At 42.9% G+C, this 19,831-nt stretch overlaps 1 protein-coding gene and 1 long non-coding RNA gene across 2 annotated transcripts in view; one reads left to right on the top strand and one right to left on the bottom strand.

Moving 5' to 3' along the window:
• LOC139772434 (kin of IRRE-like protein 1) overlaps positions 1-19,831 on the bottom strand; it is a 346,418-nt gene that overhangs the window by 98,930 nt on the left and 227,657 nt on the right. The window lies entirely within an intron of this gene.
• Positions 1-19,831, top strand: part of LOC139772437 (uncharacterized) — a 120,129-nt gene that overhangs the window by 643 nt on the left and 99,655 nt on the right. The window lies entirely within an intron of this gene.

The raw sequence follows: 19,831 nt of genomic DNA, 5'->3' as shown, positions 1-19,831 counted from the left end.
GTAAAAACAAACGGTCGTGTATTATCTTATCGACATGCCGGCTATTAATAAATAACATTACGCGCATTCATCTCGATATAACAATATTTGCGACGTCGACGCATACGCATATTTCACTATGCATGGGGGTGTATTTATACCAATTTCAAGTCAAAGAGGCGCGTTTTCGCTGTGGCCTGTCGCCGCTTTGTGAGAGAGGCAGAAAGTGCTCGGTCCGCAAAAAGTAATATTTACAATATAGAGTAATCAAGTTTTTTAGCTTTATTCGGCCGGTGCAAAAAATAAAAAAATAAAATAAAATAAAATAAAATAAAATAAAAACGAAAACGAGATTACGAGACGCGGACACAATTTCCGGTGGTTACATTTAAAATTCAGAGGCGCGTCGCCCTCGCCGAAGTCACCGCGGATCTCTTGCGATGTGTCTGCAGCGTATAACCGTGTTCGTCAGGTGGCACGAGGCGCGTTTCCCCGAGCAGTCGCAGTCGGGACACTCGGGACTCGGGACTCGGGACTCGGGACTCGGGAGTGACGGGGGAGAACGTTGGTGTGCGCTAAACTCGCGTGCCTCACAATCGCCGCTATTCGTGTTCCCGCGTCCGCGCCGGCTGTCGTCGGCAAATGCCTCTCGTCGTAGCGCCTCAGCCGGGCCTCGGCCTCGGTTTTGCCGAATATTTCCGGTTTCGCGTATATACAATGTACATGTAAGCGCGCACGCACTTCGATTCGGCGTGACTCTTGCCGGCCGGCCGCCCGGCCGGATTTTAGTAGAAATAACGACACGTAGTCAGACATATCGGGTTCGGGTAGTTGCGGCTGACGCTATCGTGATCGTGACGTACAGTACTACGTACTGCGTCGTACTGCTATACGATCGCCGTATACGTTGACCCGCGTCACTTTAATTGTTTCGCATTTCCGTCCCTCCTTTCACTGAAACTCCCCTCTTCGCGCGCGATAAATCACTATGGAAATAATGGAAATATAACGGGTTAATAGAACATTAACCCGTTCGTAAAACGATTTCGTTATTGCTGCCTGCAATTTGAATTATCGCACGACAGATGGAAGTCAGGTTGCACGCGTACAGATTAAATATATGAGTTAATCAATTATAAATTATATGAAAATAAAATGGGACAATGAGGAAGGAGATATGAGAGTACTTATTTATCGAAACAAATATTACGAAAAATGTGAGAAAGTGTGTAAAGACATTTAATTGTTCTTTTATACCTAAGGCTTTTATACCTAAAACACTTTTTATAGAAATTTGGAAACAGAACAAATTTGTTATGCAATAATCTGAGCTTACAAGCGGAAATTTTTTTCACTTTTGTTAATTACTTCCGTTTGCCTTCGTTATCTACGAAGCCGTTTAGAGAATTATGAATAAAAATATTCAAACGGGAATATATTGGGTTATGAGAAGTGAAAAAGATTTAAATTATTGACAATCAATTTGAAAATATCTGAATGGCAACAGTTTGACAACAGAGCGAAATTTCCGCGGAATTGCTACGCGTCAATTCATCATAGAATTTATTTTCCGCTGACAGTACTAGCGAGAGGTTAACGATTGTAACCACTTTTGATGAATTTGAGTGATAGAAACAATATTACAAACGCGGAAAATGCACTTTGTTTGGTTATCGCGTTTTCCGGTGCGATTACCGCGTGATGAAATCATGAGGCTTTCGCCATAAATACTCGCGATAGGATTTGCCGGCGCGCTCGTTCCGACGTGCGAATTGTTCCTGCAATTCATTTCGGTAATAACGTGTTATTCGCAGCAAACACGTGGAATGTATTTTCGACGCGCGAGATTCCATTCCATACAATTAGTCGCTTGATTTTCTTCAGGGGCTTATCGGAGCCTGAAATCGAACCCGCTATCATCAATATAGTCGACGTTTCCACGTTGCCACCTCTGCTCTCGCGAGTGAAAAATCGTCCCATCTTGGAGCAAACCCGGGCGAGGAAAAGTTCGTAAACTCGGTACGCGCCTTTCTACCCTCGACGAATCAAAGGAGACTCGAGAAGGGCGAAAGACGAAGGACTGACGATACTCGAGAAATATGCGATCGCACCGCGTCTTTTCCTTTGACACGCGCGTCGATAAGAGCCCGCGCGATTATTCCGCGGTCGAGAAATCTTCTCGGGAGATTGTTTCTCATATTACACACCTTCACCGACTCGCTCAAAGGATATACCATTTTCGTTACTCGCTCTCGTTCCGTTTTCCCGGCGCACTTGCACACGCGAGTGTGAAATTAAGCCTGTAGCGAGTACGCGAATTTGTCTTGCCGAAGCGATACTTAACGAAAACGTTTAATCGCGGCATTCGCTTGCATTCGCGTGACCATTCTAATCGGGCGATTTCTACTTTCTACCCAGGTTTTCCTTCAGCGGGACGCGGGACGAGTGCATTATACGCTGGATTATACGAGTAGCGACGAAATAATCGCGCTCGAAGGAAAGCGTTTGCGTTTCGTGCCTGTGTCGCATCGAGTCTGTAAATTCTTTTGGCTCTACGATTGTGCGTAATGCATAACGCCGCGCCGTAATGCATAACGTGGCCTCTAAGCAGTCTAAGCCCGTGTCTCGCTTGCTTTTCATCTCGCTTAAAAATCCATCCGCAACAATCGTCGACTAGTGCACGCATGCAGTCTATTCTCGACGACCGGACCTTTGAAGAGTTCCCAGTACTCTTTATGGCCCCGGTAATGCTTGTCCTTAGCGGCGAGGCCGGCCCCGATAATTTCGGCTCGATAACAAAATTCAATATTTCTGCGGTAATAGCCGTACAGGCGCACAATGGCGATGGTAATGCGGCGCAGTTCGCCCGCGGCACAAGTCCCGTGTTAATATTTAGGGTTACTACTCGTGAGCACGCCACGGTGAGTGCATCACGCACTTTCGTGCAACCCCGTTGGCGTTTTTTCGAGCTCCTAGGTTTCGGCTGAAATTATCGAGCCTTATACAGGGAGAACAGTAGATCACTTTGAAGCGAGTCTAAATACGCGTGTCGATAGCATTAGTTCCACAGTTCAGAAATCTTAATTGACAAAATTTTATTAGCTTCAGCGTGATGCTCTTCAAAGCGCTTCGCAATAGCAATGTTTATTACTTTGCAAAAAAAAAAAATAATAATAATAACGCGCGATATTTTACTCGAAAGTGGTATGCATTGCAAAAGTCAGACTTCTGTTAGAGAGCCGAGCAATTAACAGCGGCCTCGCGTTTAAATTCGACGACCTCGTCGAAAACCATGGGCGCGTTAATACATCACTTTTTTAACGGCGTTTCCTGGCATGTCGTGGTGCTTTGTTTTCACAGCTAAACATTGTTATGCAGATAGGACCAGACGGCATTGTTGTTTGGCTGAATCTCCGTGCGTAACCACGGAGCCATTCTCATGATAATTTTTGGAGATTATTTTTCGTAATTTCTCACGGAATACGTTCAACATCCTCTTTTCTCCTCCGGTTCTGGGAATAGAGAGCGCGATCGCCAGCGGTATTTCCTTTAATTTTCTTCTCCCGCGCACTATCTCATCGCGCGTTTCAGCTAAATAAACCCGCCTACCTATATCGCGGAACATGTACATTCCAGTAACCGAATGTTACTACGAGTTGAAGTTTGCGACGGGTACTATAATTACCTTTGTTTGCCAAGTTTTCTCCGACTATGGCGACGATCTTTGATCAACGTTAAGTAATGAGCACACAGTAAATTGTTCCGAAAACATCTCTAATCTTTATCCCTCCTTTACCTGCCTCTCATCGCCTTCTCTCCTCCGCTTTCGTTTTATTCTAGCAACATCCTTTGAAAGTCTTGAAGCCTTGTCGTAGGTCTAAAGGACCGAAATTACTTGCTAGGCAGGCAATATAACGGAAAGTCGTGTTAGTATATCAGGACCTATTTGCACGCGAGAGGAAGAAAAGGATAGCACAGGCCAATTCACTTAAATTGCGTTCCTCCAATCCGATCTGCGTTACAGCCGCGCTCGAATTTCACCTTCCGCGTCATTTCTTCGCGCTGAAGCTTCGCACGGTCGCCATGAATACCCGGTCGGATTAAATTTGCTGTTGCTAAACGCGGGATGAAAGCGTAATTACATGCACGTCACAAAAACACGGCGTTACGTGGTGACACAGCGGCCATTGTAACGCCGTAATACCGTAACGTCGTACTGCGCGACACTCATTATTCCAAATTGATGATTAATTATATGTGTAATTATAATAATAATAATAATGATAATGGCAATGGCAATGGTAGTAATAACGAGGATGCGCCGAGCGATGCTAGAGGAGACGTTGTTTATGACGATTGTAAATTATCGTTCACGAAGGCGTCGTTAGGCGGGGGGGGGGGGGGGAGGGGGAAAGAATGAATGCTGTGTTCGCGCGTAGCGATGACACCGCGCGAATGTGACAATCATACATACATACATATATGCACGGTACATATAAACATCTTTACGCCTCGCCTTCTCATACGGATGTATCCGGTCGGTGAACGTCGAAGAGAGGTTACTCGAGAAATGACAATGTAACAAAAGTGCGTGTGTTTCCTCTCGAAATGGGAGTACGTATGTTAGCCATTGCGTCCAATAGTAGCACAACTAGAACGTCTAAGCCGCGATAACTGGAATACTCCGTCCCATGCCATGTATGCGCATCCTCGATGAGCAGCGAAACACAATTACGTCCTATCAGCGTTCATTGAATTTCATCCTATTATAGCAAGGTGATTTATAGAATTACGGAGTGCACGGCGCACGACTGCATTTATGAGAGGAAGTCGCGTTGCCTCACCCTCACACTTTACGTCAAAACGTGCGCACGTGACATTTTGTATAAACCTTGTGGAAATTTATTGCACAAAGTAAATCCAGAAACGGCACGAAACACTGTGAGAATGGCAGGGAAAAAAACTTATTGGGCCGTACAAAGAGGCACGCTCATCGCACGCACGTCACATTGTCGCGTGCGCCTCGGAACGAGGAGGTTTTTTTCGGTTTAAAAGATTAAAAGGGGGGGGGGGATTATCTCGCGCGCAATATAACGGAGAAGACGTGTAGTCAAATGTCGTCACGCGCGACACACACGCGAGCGTGGACGTGGATTCGCGTGGCTTTATTTACATGCAAATGTAAAAAATGGCAGCCGCACCGGCGCGGCGCGTTCTTGCGCGGAAAGAAAAGCGGAGGAACGGAAGAGAAATAGAGGAGAAAAGATTATTTGATCCAGTCGCGCGATAAAAACAGACAAGCGAAACGTAACGGGGAGACAGACCGGTAACGGAAATCAATAATGCGAGTTGAACGGACGTTCGTAGGATTCGGTGTCGATTCGGCTCTAATTATCCGCATTGGTGAGATGACGAAGAAACTGCGTCCAGAAAGTAGGTTAGCAAGCATTTATTTATCTCTTACGTCGGATGCAACGGGTTCGATAGTTCTTGGTTCTACGGATAAACGAGATCGCTATCGTTGAAACATTCACGCGATTATATGAACGACAATGAAAAGTTCACAATCGGCGAACGTTCGTTTTACGCTATTAGCCAAATTGGCGCCCCAAGCCCATTCACGGTGGTGAATCACGTCGCTACGAACGGACGATGAATTAATTTCGCCGTGCGCGCGTATCGGAGTTGATTTTCAGCGGCGGAAACACGCCGTTTTGGAAGCGAATTTCGCCGCTGTCAATTCCGAAAGACAGTTTCTGCCCAATGTACATCGATGTGCTTCCCAATCTCTCTTCCCCGCCCCTGAAATCGAGTCTGCGCAACCGATAACAACTACTGTTGTATCGCGGTGCCTATGCTTGCACTTTGCCGATTGACGTTCCAACTTTCCCGATTGTCGACGAGATGATAAACCAATCCCCTCGTGGACCAATTGTGCGCCAGTTGGCCGGGGCAGACGGTTCAATATGATTCGATACGTTACAGGCGATTCCAATGATAACTTGTAGTCCAATGCAGCGTGAGCGAAAGTTCAATTTCAGCGTCCTCGATCACCGGAGGTGACCTTATCGCGCGTTCTACAATACGCGGACATCTGCCAATGAGACGGCGAGATGAAATCCAAACGTAAAGTTACCTTAAAAAGCTGCTGAGGTACTTTCTCATGCATTTAAAGATATTAAAGCAATCTAGCCTAAGTTACGATCTGTCATTTTTAAAGAAAGTTGCTACAACAATCTGTTTCTTCGTATCTGTGGAGAACTTGAAGCGTTATTAGATTATTGTACAAGTTTATCGGTTAATTCATAATTTGACATTCGTTCGAGTTTATTCGAAACGAACGAACAAAGAGAAAGGACATGATCAGTCTTCCAATTTTCAACGTCGATTTTCTCGAGAATAATGTATGACGTAAAAAAAAATAATTTTGCATTATCGACTTATTTTTCTATGTAGCATCATTATATACCTATAGACTTTGGTTATATATCATCATAAATTACGCGCGGAATATTCCACATATAAACCTAGTCGGGTTGCAACCAATATACTTCATCTCCTGCTCCTCAGCCATATTTCTCCCTCTGTCTCCCCGCGTTCCATCTTCGTCATTCCTACTCTATCAGCTGACACTCACCGGCTACGATTTGGGGCTCTCCGTTGCCCTCTATGTTATCCTTTCTATCTCGATCTCCCGTCCGCGTTCTCATTCGGCTATCCCCCTCGCACTCTCTGATTTAGGTCGTAGCCGGCCCGCTAACTGATTGAGGGTGATTGACGCTCTGGCTGAATACCGGACAAGCCCAGAACCCATTATTTACTGCTCGGCCCTGTACAACGTTATAATTGCCGGCAGCTATTCCACCCTCGCTTTCTCCCCATTTTCTCTCGTCCTTCCTCTCCGTCTCTCGTCGGTGCCATGAGCTGGTCAAGCGAACGAGTCGGCTTATCGACTCGCGCTCATTGGAGCCGATTTCGAAGCCCGATCCTTTGCCGCGATCATGGAAATGTACGTTTCGATGAAGCGTTTATCGCGCGAACTTAATGACACTAGTGATTACAGATAAAGGCACTCGCAAATTGGTGGTAACAATTGCCCCGCTTGTCATTTATCAAGCGAAAAACAAAGTTACGCGCTCCCGTCGAAATCAATTATCAATTCGAATCACGATACCACGTGCTACAACCGCGACAATACGAGACAAGTTTTTCCTATATAGCATATCGATATTTAAAAGTCTGTGGTAGCAGTGTAAAGTAGAGCGTAATTTAACGCAAATGCTTGCCTCTACGCATTTGCTTGCCGAAAGATAAATTGGATTTCTGTGTCACACGATGAGATCTCGTTTCTTAGAATTAGAGAGAACCCGCGGTCAGATATTGGTCCCAGTGAAAGTGGCCTCGCGTAACAGACGTCACGTCCGACATACAGTTTGTCCCAAGAAGCCACCTTCTTGGGACAATCCTGGGATCGATCCTGACGGGGTTAAGTAACCTGATGGTGGTCCTTGCAAGAAATATACTCGCGCCGTGGACTCGGGCACGAATCACGTTCATGGCTGGCCATCCCCCATCGCGGCTTCTGTCATCTTAATCCCTCGGATCCTTTTTACACGGCTTTCTCATTCGCATCTTCTGTGTACCCGAGCCCTTGTGGACTTTGGAGCTCGGGACGCGTTGGGACCGCCTTCCCTCTTATCCACTTGAATTACGGCGAGGCACGTCTGCTCCTAGTAGGTCCTGCTGGGGACTGGACATCTCGTTTATGTTTTACGAGAAGGCAAAATTCGCCGAATGATCGGGCCGTAAAAAAATATAACAGACCGCAAGGCTAAACTTCATTTTTATTCATGCAAAAAAAATCTCATTTTCTTTATCACGTTGTATCATATTTGAAAATAAAATATTAGCAAAAGGGCTTGGCATAAAAAGTATAGATAGTTCCTTGAGATAAACTTGATGAATTAATAATAATATCAGAATGACTGTGTATCTTGTTATTTGTTATTTTGATATCTGTCAAAAGAAAAATATAAAGAGAGTGTATTTAGTTTACGATAAGTTCTAAAAGTATTTTTGTCATAAAGTCTGTGGAAATAATTCAAATTTAAGAAAAAAATTTATATAATTGCAATAATCTTAAAATAAAATTATTTTTATAGATTTTGTGACAAAAATTCTAAATAGCTTTTTATTATCGACACAAGAATGAACGTAAAATAATCTTGATGGATTTATTTTAATTAATAACAATTGATTTTTTTAACGATAAAATGGAATCTCTACGCGATTGATCGTAATTTGTAAATTCGCTCCCATGTGCGAGCGCTACTGACGTTTTCGTTGAAAGGTTTCACGACAGATTTCCCGAAAGTTGCTCCACCTCCTAAACACATGAAGTTCGCCTCCAAATCGAGGGAGCGGTTAGTTGATTTCGACGATGGTCGACTTTTGCGATCAACGTGGGCTACTGAGAATATGTTCGTGTGACATCACGTACAACGAAGATGGTGTTGCAATCAGGTCAGCCCGATCAGTCAGTTGATAAAAGATTCGAAGGATAGGTTTTGTCCCATACCGGACATAGCTGGGCGACCGTGTCGAGCACGTTTCTATGAAGACTAACTATGAGTTCTTCCGATTATATGATTCACCAGGATTTCGCTGTAGAAAAAAAGCTTGAGTGCCTTCGATAATCATCGTGAAACCAAGTCCCTCGTCGTTTGAACGAGATTATCGTTATCACATCTGACATTGTCTTTGTAGACATGTTAAAAATTTCTTGCGACATTTCTTTGCTTTTAGCTTAAATAATAATTTGTTTTCATCATTACCTTCTTAAGCTGTGAACTGATGGATGTTAACTTTGTTTCGAGTTACTTTTTCCCATTTCAACGAAGAAGTTTTTAAATCACTGTAGAAAATGACATCTTAATAACTAAATCTTGAGATTAAAGCATGAAACTATGAAATCAAGTTCGATATCTTGGATATTCAGAAGTAAATTTCTTTTAAAATAAGTATGTATCTCGTTTATAGCGCAGGAATGCTCCTTTCTGTTGGAAAAATAATTCTCTGATATTTTTTTAAAATGCGCGCTTTATAAATTTAAAACTCGTTAAAACACCGTTGATATAAAATATTGATTAAGCAGCTGCCTTTTTCCTCTTCATTTTACCATTTCTTCTCTTTTTTGTGCTTTCTTTCTTCGAGTCCTCGTCTCGTTAAGGTACGACCTGCGAGCTTAATAGAAGCTAACATCTCTCAAAGGATAGCTAGAAAGGATCGCTAATAGATGAGACGGTTTACTATTATAATGAAATTGCTACGAGTAACCGTGGGTGTGGCCCATCATCCAATTACAAGATAATTGTTTGTAATTATTTAATATAGATCGGTGATATAGGAAATAAGTCAAGCATGCACATCGACTCTCAACTTTGTCAAGCTAACAATAAAATGATGGCACTTTAATCCACGTGTCCGTTAAACACCTCATCCGTGTCCGTTAAATCCTCAAGTTCGAATCGAATTCTTGATCACGTAGCCGAGTATCGCAACATCTTACCGTTAATCTTATTGCCCCCCCCGTTACGTAAGTTTCGTAAATTTTGCTTATCTTGCCAGGTCTGGTACTGACTTGAAACTCGAATGTCGACTGCGGGAGATAGCACAGAATTGTTCGGTCCTTTAAGCGAGCTGCATGTACACGGCGGCGGTTGGAAGTTGCTAGATGCTTCCGAAACGTCGGGGCCAAGGGATAGCCGCAGTTTCTGTTTTGATGCGTCAAGAAGAGCGGGCCGGAATTGTGCTTTAGGTTGCGCCAAAGTTGAATCTCCGCAATGCCCGTTGCTTCAAAGTACCGAGTACTATGTAGACATGTAGAGGTAGGGTCTCGATCGAAAATTACATTTTACACGGAAGCTACGCTCAACTGCAACATGCGCCGTTGCTTTCATATATTTTATATGAAAGACGCATTAATTGTTATGCTTGAGTAGCGTTATGTGATTATATATATATATTTCTTTAAATTTTTCGCATTTTAAATGCGAACAAAATCGTACCATTTTTAAAGTAAATTTAGTTGACGTAAATCTTAGAAACGAGGACAAAGTGATTAGCAAGTAGCATTAAGCTTTATTAAAATCTAATGGCAATGCAACGCGGTTTGAAAAGTAAAACGTTGTTATGTATCAATTCATACACTCTTAAGCATGTACCGCGTAGTATCTCCAAATTCGAGGTACAAATTTGTAATTTAGAAATTTGTACCTCGAATTTGGAGATACTACGCGGTACATGCTTAAGAGTGTACTGTTATCCTGATATTTAATCGCAAAGTTCAGCATTAATCTGTAAATCTCTCTCTCTTTCTCTCTCTCTCCTCCCCTCTCTCACAGATAATTTCTTCGCTCGAGAGCAATGTCGTCGGTATTCTAGCTTCGCTCACGAGACAAAGATACTCGACAAAGATACTCGACAAAGATGCGAAGTAGAATCCCGCGTTAAGGAAGCAAAGGAGGAAAGTTTCCAAAGTTTCGAGCAGTTTCCAGTATTTGCTGCCATGTTTCAGCGTACTCGTTTCACGGACGCTTGTTCCTGTTTGCAGAGTTATAAATTGAGTGTGTTTAGCTAGATGGAGAATGATATTTTTCCGCAGCGTCGAACGTCTTGGTTTCCTCGCGGGGCGAGTGAGATTATACGCTTCCGAGAAAGATTGAGTCTTTGCGCGTATATGTATATGCGTTTGCGTATTGCTATGATATCTCTAGTTTTGATTATAATGCTTCTCTCCGTTTGACTAACGTGCCGCAAAGTTAACGCGCGCGATTTCTACGATTTGCAAAAAAGAAATTTTCTCTTTTTTCTATATTTTCGTTCTTGCAATATATTTATAATGGCTCACATCGAGTTTGCAAGAAATGTTGGAATTTCGTTTCGATATTGCGCTGTGAATCAATATTGCGTCATAGCCGGATATAACAGCCATAATATAGAGGTGGATTGAATCGCTGTTAAATCTCTTTCCTGCGGATATTTTTGAAGAAAACTATGAGAGGTTTTATATCATTTAATTTTCGTCAACTTTTAATACATGATATAATTAAGAAAAAGCATTTTTATTTTCATCCAATTTTTACTGCTGCCTTTTCATATCTTTATATTCTAATAAAATTTGAATATACTCTATCGGAGAAATGAGATAAAAATAATTGTATATTGAAGCATAGGAAGTGCTCGTTACATTCCGACCATCGTTATGTACTTAATATTTGCTCGAGAGATGGTACGTTTTCAATGCGCCAAGTTTTACTTGAATTCTACAAAGTGACCAGTTAATTAAAATGCGAGTATTTCATTGGATTCTGCTTTATATTTCAACGTAATTATGGCCACCGACCGTTTTCATCGCGAGATAGATTTGAAAATGTCGAAACGCGCGTATACGCGCGGGTATACGTGTATATTACATTATTGCGCGATCTTATTACACGCGCGCTCTCTTTACAAATACGAGAACGCGGTGCATGAACACGGTTCGTCGACGAGAAATCGTTTTCATTCTACAAGTCGAGCGTCCTCGTGTCCTAAATCATTTAGCAGCGTGTCTGTGGTTGAGCTGCGGTTGCGTTATATTCCGGAGGGGAAGAGTTTCCTATCGCCCAAGGCGTGCGGTAGGAAGAGACGCGCCGCGAGGACGGGAGCTGTATTTCAAGAAATCAATGTGACATACGGGTGCATAGTTCATCGCTGAGAGATCACCTCGTCCTCGTGAGAGTTGAGAGAGCTCGAGAGATGAGGTCGCAACCCATTCTCGACCTCCGGAGACCAGAGAGAACAAACCTTATTATGCGTCTCTGTTTCTCCCCTTTTCTCTCTCTCTCTCTCTCTCTCTCTCTCTCTCTCTGTCTTTCTTCCTCTCTCTTTCTCTGCGAGATTCTCCGTTTCGCGTGAATCCTGCAAAGTGGCGAGGATGCCGTCAACCGAATAACCAGACCATAAACCACCGTCGTGGCGGCCGGTTTGCGCTGGCGGGGGTCCCGTTTACGTCACCCGTAAACCGGGCGTCCTGCCGGATTTCGACGAGCAAACACACTCTGTGGCTACGGCGCCTCGTAAAGCCAACGAATCCACGGAGCTGACGCACCGTTTTCCGCGGGCGACGCTCCTCGGGGACGAGGTAGCTCGCACGTTCCCGGCGAGACCCGACCCTACCGCTATCCACCTCCTGCGGAAAGATCCTGCGGAGCGGTCGAGCGTTTTTCTCCTTGGAAATCACGCCGAATTGCCATCGGCAAGAGATAAATGCGCTATATTCGCGACAGATAAATATTTAATGCGTCTACAGCCCGTGGAGATGATAACGTCTCTAAATCCGTTGGTACGCGGATCCGATGTCCCTTTTCCTCCCCCTCCCCTTTCCTGTGCTGGAAGACGTGGGAGAAATTAAGCGGGAATATTTGCCTTGTAGGATTACGTCTGAATGACGAGATTTTCCACGATACGGATACACGGCAGATTATGTCGAGTTAAGGAGCGTGCTGACGCTTCGTTCCGCGGATCGGTATCCAGGGACGTAGCGCCGCTGCGGATTTGACCTTTCCGTGCGCGCCGGTCGGACCATCGCATTCTTCGCTCGTAGCTAAGAACTGCGCTCTACTCCGGTTTTATCTGGCTCGACCTCTCCGCAGACTATTCCGCCAAGGTTTTCTCTAGCCTTCTCTACTAAGCCGCGTACATGATTGCGAGAGCGCGCATTTGCGAAATTGCCATGGCAAACGCTGGCGACGCCGTATGTAAGCTGGATTACGACAAAGCACGCCTGAGCTGATCAGTTTTTCGTTTGGGAACGGAATGTCCCGCTGTAATCCTAGGTATGCATCACGTTAACGGATGATATATCAACATAATCTTGAATGCGCGTTGTCACAGTATGTCGAAGCATAAAATATTCGTGTAACCCGAGGTTGAGATTCTACAGAGATACAAGAAACTCGTACATAGAAGAATCGCAGATTAACGGCTCGTTCATTAATTGCTATAGATTAAATTAACTCCAAATTTTTTCCTTTCGTGGAAATACAGTTATGTATATTCCTTTTGAATCCCCCCTCAAGAACTCAGATCCGAGTTATTGTGAATAAATTTTGAACGCGAATTTTACATTTCGTTTGTGAAGGATTTCGCGCATTTATAGAAGCTTCTTCACTCATTCAATCGCCTCGATATGGAAAATGCGACTTGCGTATTTTACGGGAGATCGAATCTTGAACTTCGAGAGGTTCACGTGCGCATTTTGCACCAATAATCGAGATTTCGCTAAATAACCGTCCGGCGTCGACGGCGGGCGCGACATAAAAATTTCCGAAACGCACGATTAATGATTTCCGTGAAAATCGGTCGTATGTAACGTAAAACGCGTATATATAATAACGCGACGCCACAGCGTCACGAGGTTCTTATTGCTATTCGCGGTTCACACAGAAGGAAGCGGTAAATTCTTTCCCCGAGACGCCGTCGTCAACGCGTTCAACCGATTCAGTGCGCCGCGCCGCGCCGCGCCGCGCCGTCGACACGCGACGTTACTCCGTGCACCTAAGAGCGCCATTATCACGTCTTGCTGGCTGAAGTAGCGAGCGACAAGGTCGCTCATGTATGCCTAAGTGCGCGACGTTATTGCGTGTCATTACGCATAACAATACGGTCTCCTAATGCCGCTGGCAATTTGTAACGTTGGCCCGATCCGCCCGATATGACGACGAAAACTCGAGTCACATTTCAGAAATGTTTCGATTAGCGCGGTTTTAAATTTAAATTACCATTTTACAAGATTCATAAATCGAATAAATTAATTTCCGAATATTACCAAGAAAAATAGGAAATGTGTTCGTTTTAATCAAAGGAAACAGCATATCATTTTTCGTCCAGTTAGCATTTCCGCTTTAAAAGTGTATAGTAACGACATGGCGGGAGGCAGATATCAGATACTCGTGACAGATCAGATCCCTCGCTTGTTGGAAATTTTAGGGGAGTTTCTTCAAGATCACACTCGTTCGGCAGAACATTTTCGATGACGAGTTGTCTCGTCGTATATATCGATATAGGTATACATATTTCGATGTACAATATTATACTAGATCGTAGGAAACTTGATCGGTTCAGTGCAACGTTGTACTAAACACAATTTTTTTATTATCGTAATCTTCGAAACGAGAAAGCGAGATCAATTGTGTCTTACAAAACAGTATAAATTGAATACATAATAAATAAGATTCAATATTTTGTGGATGGAGAAGCCGCGTTTAAAATCACCCTTCAGAGATGAATCCGGGAAAGAATTATCGCTCGATAAGATAAGAAAATGAATGTGCTTAAGTAAGATACTCGGCTGAAACGTATGTGGGTTAATTCTGCGTGATGCGTAAAGTCTGCTGGTGACGTAAGCGGATTAAGGCCTTAAAGGGGGAGTAAAGTTGAGAATTTACGGACATTTACGTCCCGCAAAATCCAGCCTTCTACGGCTTGGGTCCGATCTACGACCCAGGGCAGATATGTGGCCGAGCAAGACAAAATAAAGCCGCCTTTCTCGTGTAAGATTATGCGACGGGTAGGTATTTTGCATAAGGAATATTACCATGATCGATCTAATTTTAACCATGGTAAAAATCATGAGATGAGAAACGCGCTTACTGACTATAGGTATACCAAGAATAACATTGAAAATGTCTTTAATACTGCTCGAAATAATTAGGTCGTTTCTTCAATCATCCCACATACACACACACACACACACACACACACATTTCACTTAATAAATATTAAAATACCATTTATTTTGAAAATTTCTCCTGACATTCAAATTTGAAGCTAAAATAGTTACGCATATTTATACATATAAATGCAGCATTTCGAGTCATTCACTAATTTAATCGATAATTGATGTAATCTACGAATTATTCATGGCAGTGATACCTTAATTGCTTCAGTATATTCCGCGATTGCTTATCGATAACGTTAATCCTCAGAAATATTGATTGTATCTTCGATGATTCTCTATATGATTGGGAAATAACCCAATCATGATGATATCGCTGCGGGAGTTCCGTTTGCAAGGATGAGCGGGAGTGTCAATCTCATTTCGGAAACTTCGTACCCCGGTTGATATCGGCAGATGCGGCATGGCATCGGTGAGAAATTGATTGATTAGAAAACTTCCCTCTGTGTTAATATTTGTAAGCAATATCGCCGCCTACGAACCTCTCGGAAACTCATTACCGCGTTGGGGCTCATTTTCATCAAAGTAATCCGCGATATGTCGAATTTGCTCATTAGCTAGTTTATTTATTACCCTGGAATAAAATTATCCTTTTGGCATCATAATTTTTTTTATGTTAAATTACAGCTTGGATCATCTGATAGAAATGTATTTCAGAAATAAATTAAAAATTAAAATCAGGATTGTTCGCGAGAAGGGCCATGTCGGTTCTGATTGTTTGGCGAATGAAATATATGTCATAGAAATATTGTAGGATGATGAGATATTTAGAGGCAACCACGGAAAGAGTACGGAAGAGTCAACGAACTCTATAATGTACACGTATATCGAGCGCGCCAAAAAAATTCATGCACCGTTCTCTCTTCCCGTAACAAGTAACCCATCACCGGAGAATAACGAATCGCTGGATCGGTGTATACGTCTTCTTTATTTACGAGGGAAAATTCTCTGCAGCGCGCCTGAACGCTCCAGCGTCGTGTTCCGCAACAACCGTCCAATTAAATGCCGTCCGAAGGAAAGGATTAGCAAGGCGTGAATAACGCGGAGTGGTCCGTCGTGGAAAAGCCGCGGCGTTTTACAATACAGCAACGGTGGCGCGGATGGAGGGGTGGACGAAGGAACGAGCGGCCATTAAATCAGTGTGCATCGATTACGTTTATTGTGCCCGCCCGCGCCGGTAAGCGTGCCCGCCGGAAATGCGGAAAGAAACACTCGAGCGAACGCCCGTTCTCCATTACTCGCCGGACTGGAATCGCCGCTTATTGTTACAATGCAGCAATGGGGGAGAAACCAGTTCGCCGAAGTCGCGCGCGATAAACCTCCTCCTTCGCCCATAATTTCGAATTCTTTCCACGCGAGACCTCGCCGGTGTTTTACGACGTTTTCTCGAGCGTCTTACTAATAGCCGACTAATTCGTTTTTCGCTGTATATTCTCGCGACCATTGTTCCTGCCTTTTTCTCTGCCTGGCGTGCGTGCGGAGGAAGGAAAAACGAGAACTTTCTAAGAAAGTGGCAACGCGCGAGTTCTCGCGATGCTTTATTTCGCGCTTTTACCACCCTTCCGCCGCTAATCTTCCGTCTTCTGCTTTCTTTCCTTTTTTCATTTCGCCCTCTCTCTCTCTCTCTCTCTCTCTCTCTCTCTCTCTCCTTGGTATTAATATAACTTTGTTTTCACACATATTCTTTTACCTTCTCTTTTCATCTGCTTATCATGTGTATGTACGAAGATGCTGGTTTTCTCTCGTTTTGACTTTTTCCATCTATTTTTCACTATCTTGCTAGATACTCTTTCGCCTTCATCCCTGCGCTTTCCTCTTTGCTTCGTGTTTGCCTCGGCGTTGCATGTTCTACCTATCTCATTATCTCAGAAACGACTTGATTGCGTACTCGTATGTTATACTTACCACCATGTACGCAGACACCATATGCGATATATATAATCACACATTTTAAACATTCATGCACGGATTTCCAAGTTATATATATATATATATTTGTTTTTCACGAGGTGACGCCGTGTTTTGTAGCGTGAATATTCTGTATTAAGTACATTTTGGTGAATTATATTTATCGTTTGATTTTAAATAAGCCATATTTGGGACAAATTAAATTATACGTCAACGTATATGCTTTTCAAAAAATTTTTGAAAGCAAATTAAAAATGAACAAAAAATTTTTATATGCGTTCTGTTGATAAATATAACGAATATACACGTCCCAGATGAATCCCGACATTTCTGCACCGTGTAAAGTCATTATCAATCATTGCCGAGCATAATCACCGTTTTATTCGCGACCGCATATAGGAGTCCGCGCGGTCGGCAAAAAGTCTCCCGATATTTCTTTTCCCTCCCTTTTTCCCCGTTAATTTTTTCACCGTCTCGTTGCAGTAACGACGGTGCAACTGGCGTTTAATTGCGAAACGTTTCAGCCATAATGCGAAACGATGAATCAACGCGGCTCGCGGACTCTATCCTGTTTAATTACAAAATATCCACACCTACTGGCTCTTTGCCTGTCTACGCCTCCATCTGGTCTCCGCGTCGCTACAGGATCGCGTTATTTTTCTTCGCTCGAACGTACCCGGCCCGTCATTTCTCCCTCTCGCAGAATTTTTGCTGTTTGAACTCAGCAATAAACCCGCTAAACGCGGCAAACGAGAGCGTGCAAAAATTAATATATCGCAATTTGCGCAATTCGACCGTTGATTTCCGCGTTTGATAAATGCGGATGCAAATGTACGACGACCATGACGTTATTCCTCGACGATAACGATTATAATTACCGTTTATCATTATGAATTACGAAAAATTATGATACAAAAAATGAAAAATCGAACAGAGTGTCGATGCGCGACGAGTGTTGTAATCATTAGTTAATAATCTAATCGATATTGTTCATCGACGACTTTATATTAATTTAATGCGTTTTTATATTTCAATAAAAATGAGTTTTGTGTAGTTCAAAGCTGAGCTATTAAGTCAGCAATTTTTTCGTATGTATTTTTATAATAGGTATCAATATTCGTAAATGCACCGCACGTTTGTAATAGTACCGCCGGATGTTGGTAACTTGCGGATTCCCAGTGTACAAGCTTCCGCTGTCGGCGCAAAGTTTCTATTACTGCTTTCCACGATGAAACTTTGTTGCTCAAATTCGAAATGACAAAGTAGTGCCGTGCACACGGTGACGCGGCGATTTATCGGACGCCTCGGATACAATACAAGCACTGTAAAAAGTTTTCATCGTACATATAAAACGTATATAAAGGCGCTGTGCAAAAAGAACGAAAGTTAAACTATAAAATTTAAAAAAGGCTATATATAAATATAGCAAAAAATTCTATATATATATATATATATATACACTTAAGAAAGCTTTTTCAAAATTCTTGGCGAAGTAATATAATGTATTTTTGCACAATACAGATCGCGTGTACGTGAAAGAGGCTTTTATTTGTGGTTTTCGGCGACTTTTATGCAAAACAATCGCGACGCAAAGCCATTCCGCGAAATAGAAATTGCCTTTCTGCAGAGCACTCTCGTGCCGTGAAATTGTTTGCACGTAAAGAATGAAACTTAAATGATTCCTTTCTGGCTCTTCGCGGATATTTGCGTTGTGCTCGATTTAAATGCGATTTCTCAAGGGGAATCGGACAGGGATATACAGCTGTAAATTAAAATATTTAATATTCCACTCAGAAAACGTCGATTGCGAGTGAATGTAGGCGTTGATCGCGACGTTAAAAATTTTACACCCTATCGGCACTATCGATGACTAAGGGAAGTGGAAGCTACGCGAAAGTACATACCATGTAATCGGTCGGCACTTCAATTGAACGCCGTTTCGTCGTTGCGACAATTCGCGCTTAATTTTCGAGATCTGGTATAAGCGCGAAAGTTGAAACTCCATTAGTAGAAAACGGCTATATGAAGTACCGTCTCGCTGCTTTTGCGAATCGTGAAGGCTTTGCTGGCAAAAGCTTTAAGCCTCGGTTACGTCAGATAGCTCCGCACGCGTCGACCGGCGCACAAAAGTGGAAAGTAAAAGCAGATGGAGAGAATGGGGGATGGTAGAAGGCGCGCATGTACGCGAAATATACAGACGCCACTTGCTGGTATACGGAAATATGCTGAATATTTTCCGAGGATATGTCGGATATCCTCGGATTTATACAATTCCACGTCAGTTATTGCCTTTAAGGGCGGCGCGATATTTTATTGTACATTGGAGTCCCGGGAAAAGAGAAAAGTGGCTTATCCGTCCGCGCGATTTCTTTAGTCTTTTATTTTGCTACCTGTCACCCGACATTCATGAAATAAGTGTCGAGAATTTAGTCTTTGTAATGTCGAAACGGGGAGAGAGAAAGTCGGTAATACGAACTATCTCATCTTTTGACACGTTCAATCTGGTTGCCGCGGTCTCGTAATTGCGTAGAAATGAGGGTCTGTTAAATTAAATTCAGCGCACGATAGAATTTTATAGTACTTCGAGAGTTGTCTGGAATTATTAATCCGCTGAATCCGGTAGGGGAAAAAAAAGTAGCTCACGAATTTGCGAAATGTCCGTGTTCATGTAGAAGTCGATGCAAACATGCACACATCCGTGCATTCAGCAAGGCTCATGATGTAAACCGTTCCCTGTAAAGTTTCATCATATATGTGTATGTATATATGTACCTCTAACTTCCGCAAAAGTTCACCTCAGCGCTCCTCTCTCACTGCAGCGCGCGAGAAAAAACCACCGCGCCATTCTCATTTATGCACTTTCTATTACGGAAACTCGTATTTCAATATTGCGTAATATTACTCATTGAACACGTATGCATGTGCAATACTTGCTCCAGAAATGATATTCTCCAATGATTCTTCTAATAATTCGTTTAAATTGATCTACGCGCAAAATTGTATTTTCCGGCAAATTATTTCGATTGATTTTGAAATCTATGCATTGCGGGTACCTTTTGATTAACAAATTTCAATGTTCTCCTATAATAATCGATAAAATCGTCTTCTGAACCGGACTTTCTTGCAATCTTACAAATGCAGGGTCGGAACATACGAAGGCATTAG

This window comes from Temnothorax nylanderi, unplaced genomic scaffold (genome assembly GCF_030848795.1).
Source record: "Temnothorax nylanderi isolate EJ_2023f unplaced genomic scaffold, tnyl_v1.0 TNYL_tig0049_pilon, whole genome shotgun sequence".
In the NCBI taxonomy this organism is placed as follows: Eukaryota; Metazoa; Arthropoda; class Insecta; order Hymenoptera; family Formicidae; genus Temnothorax; species Temnothorax nylanderi.
The sequence above is the reverse complement of the archived record's forward strand: the minus strand, read 5'-3'. Positions and strand labels throughout refer to the sequence as shown.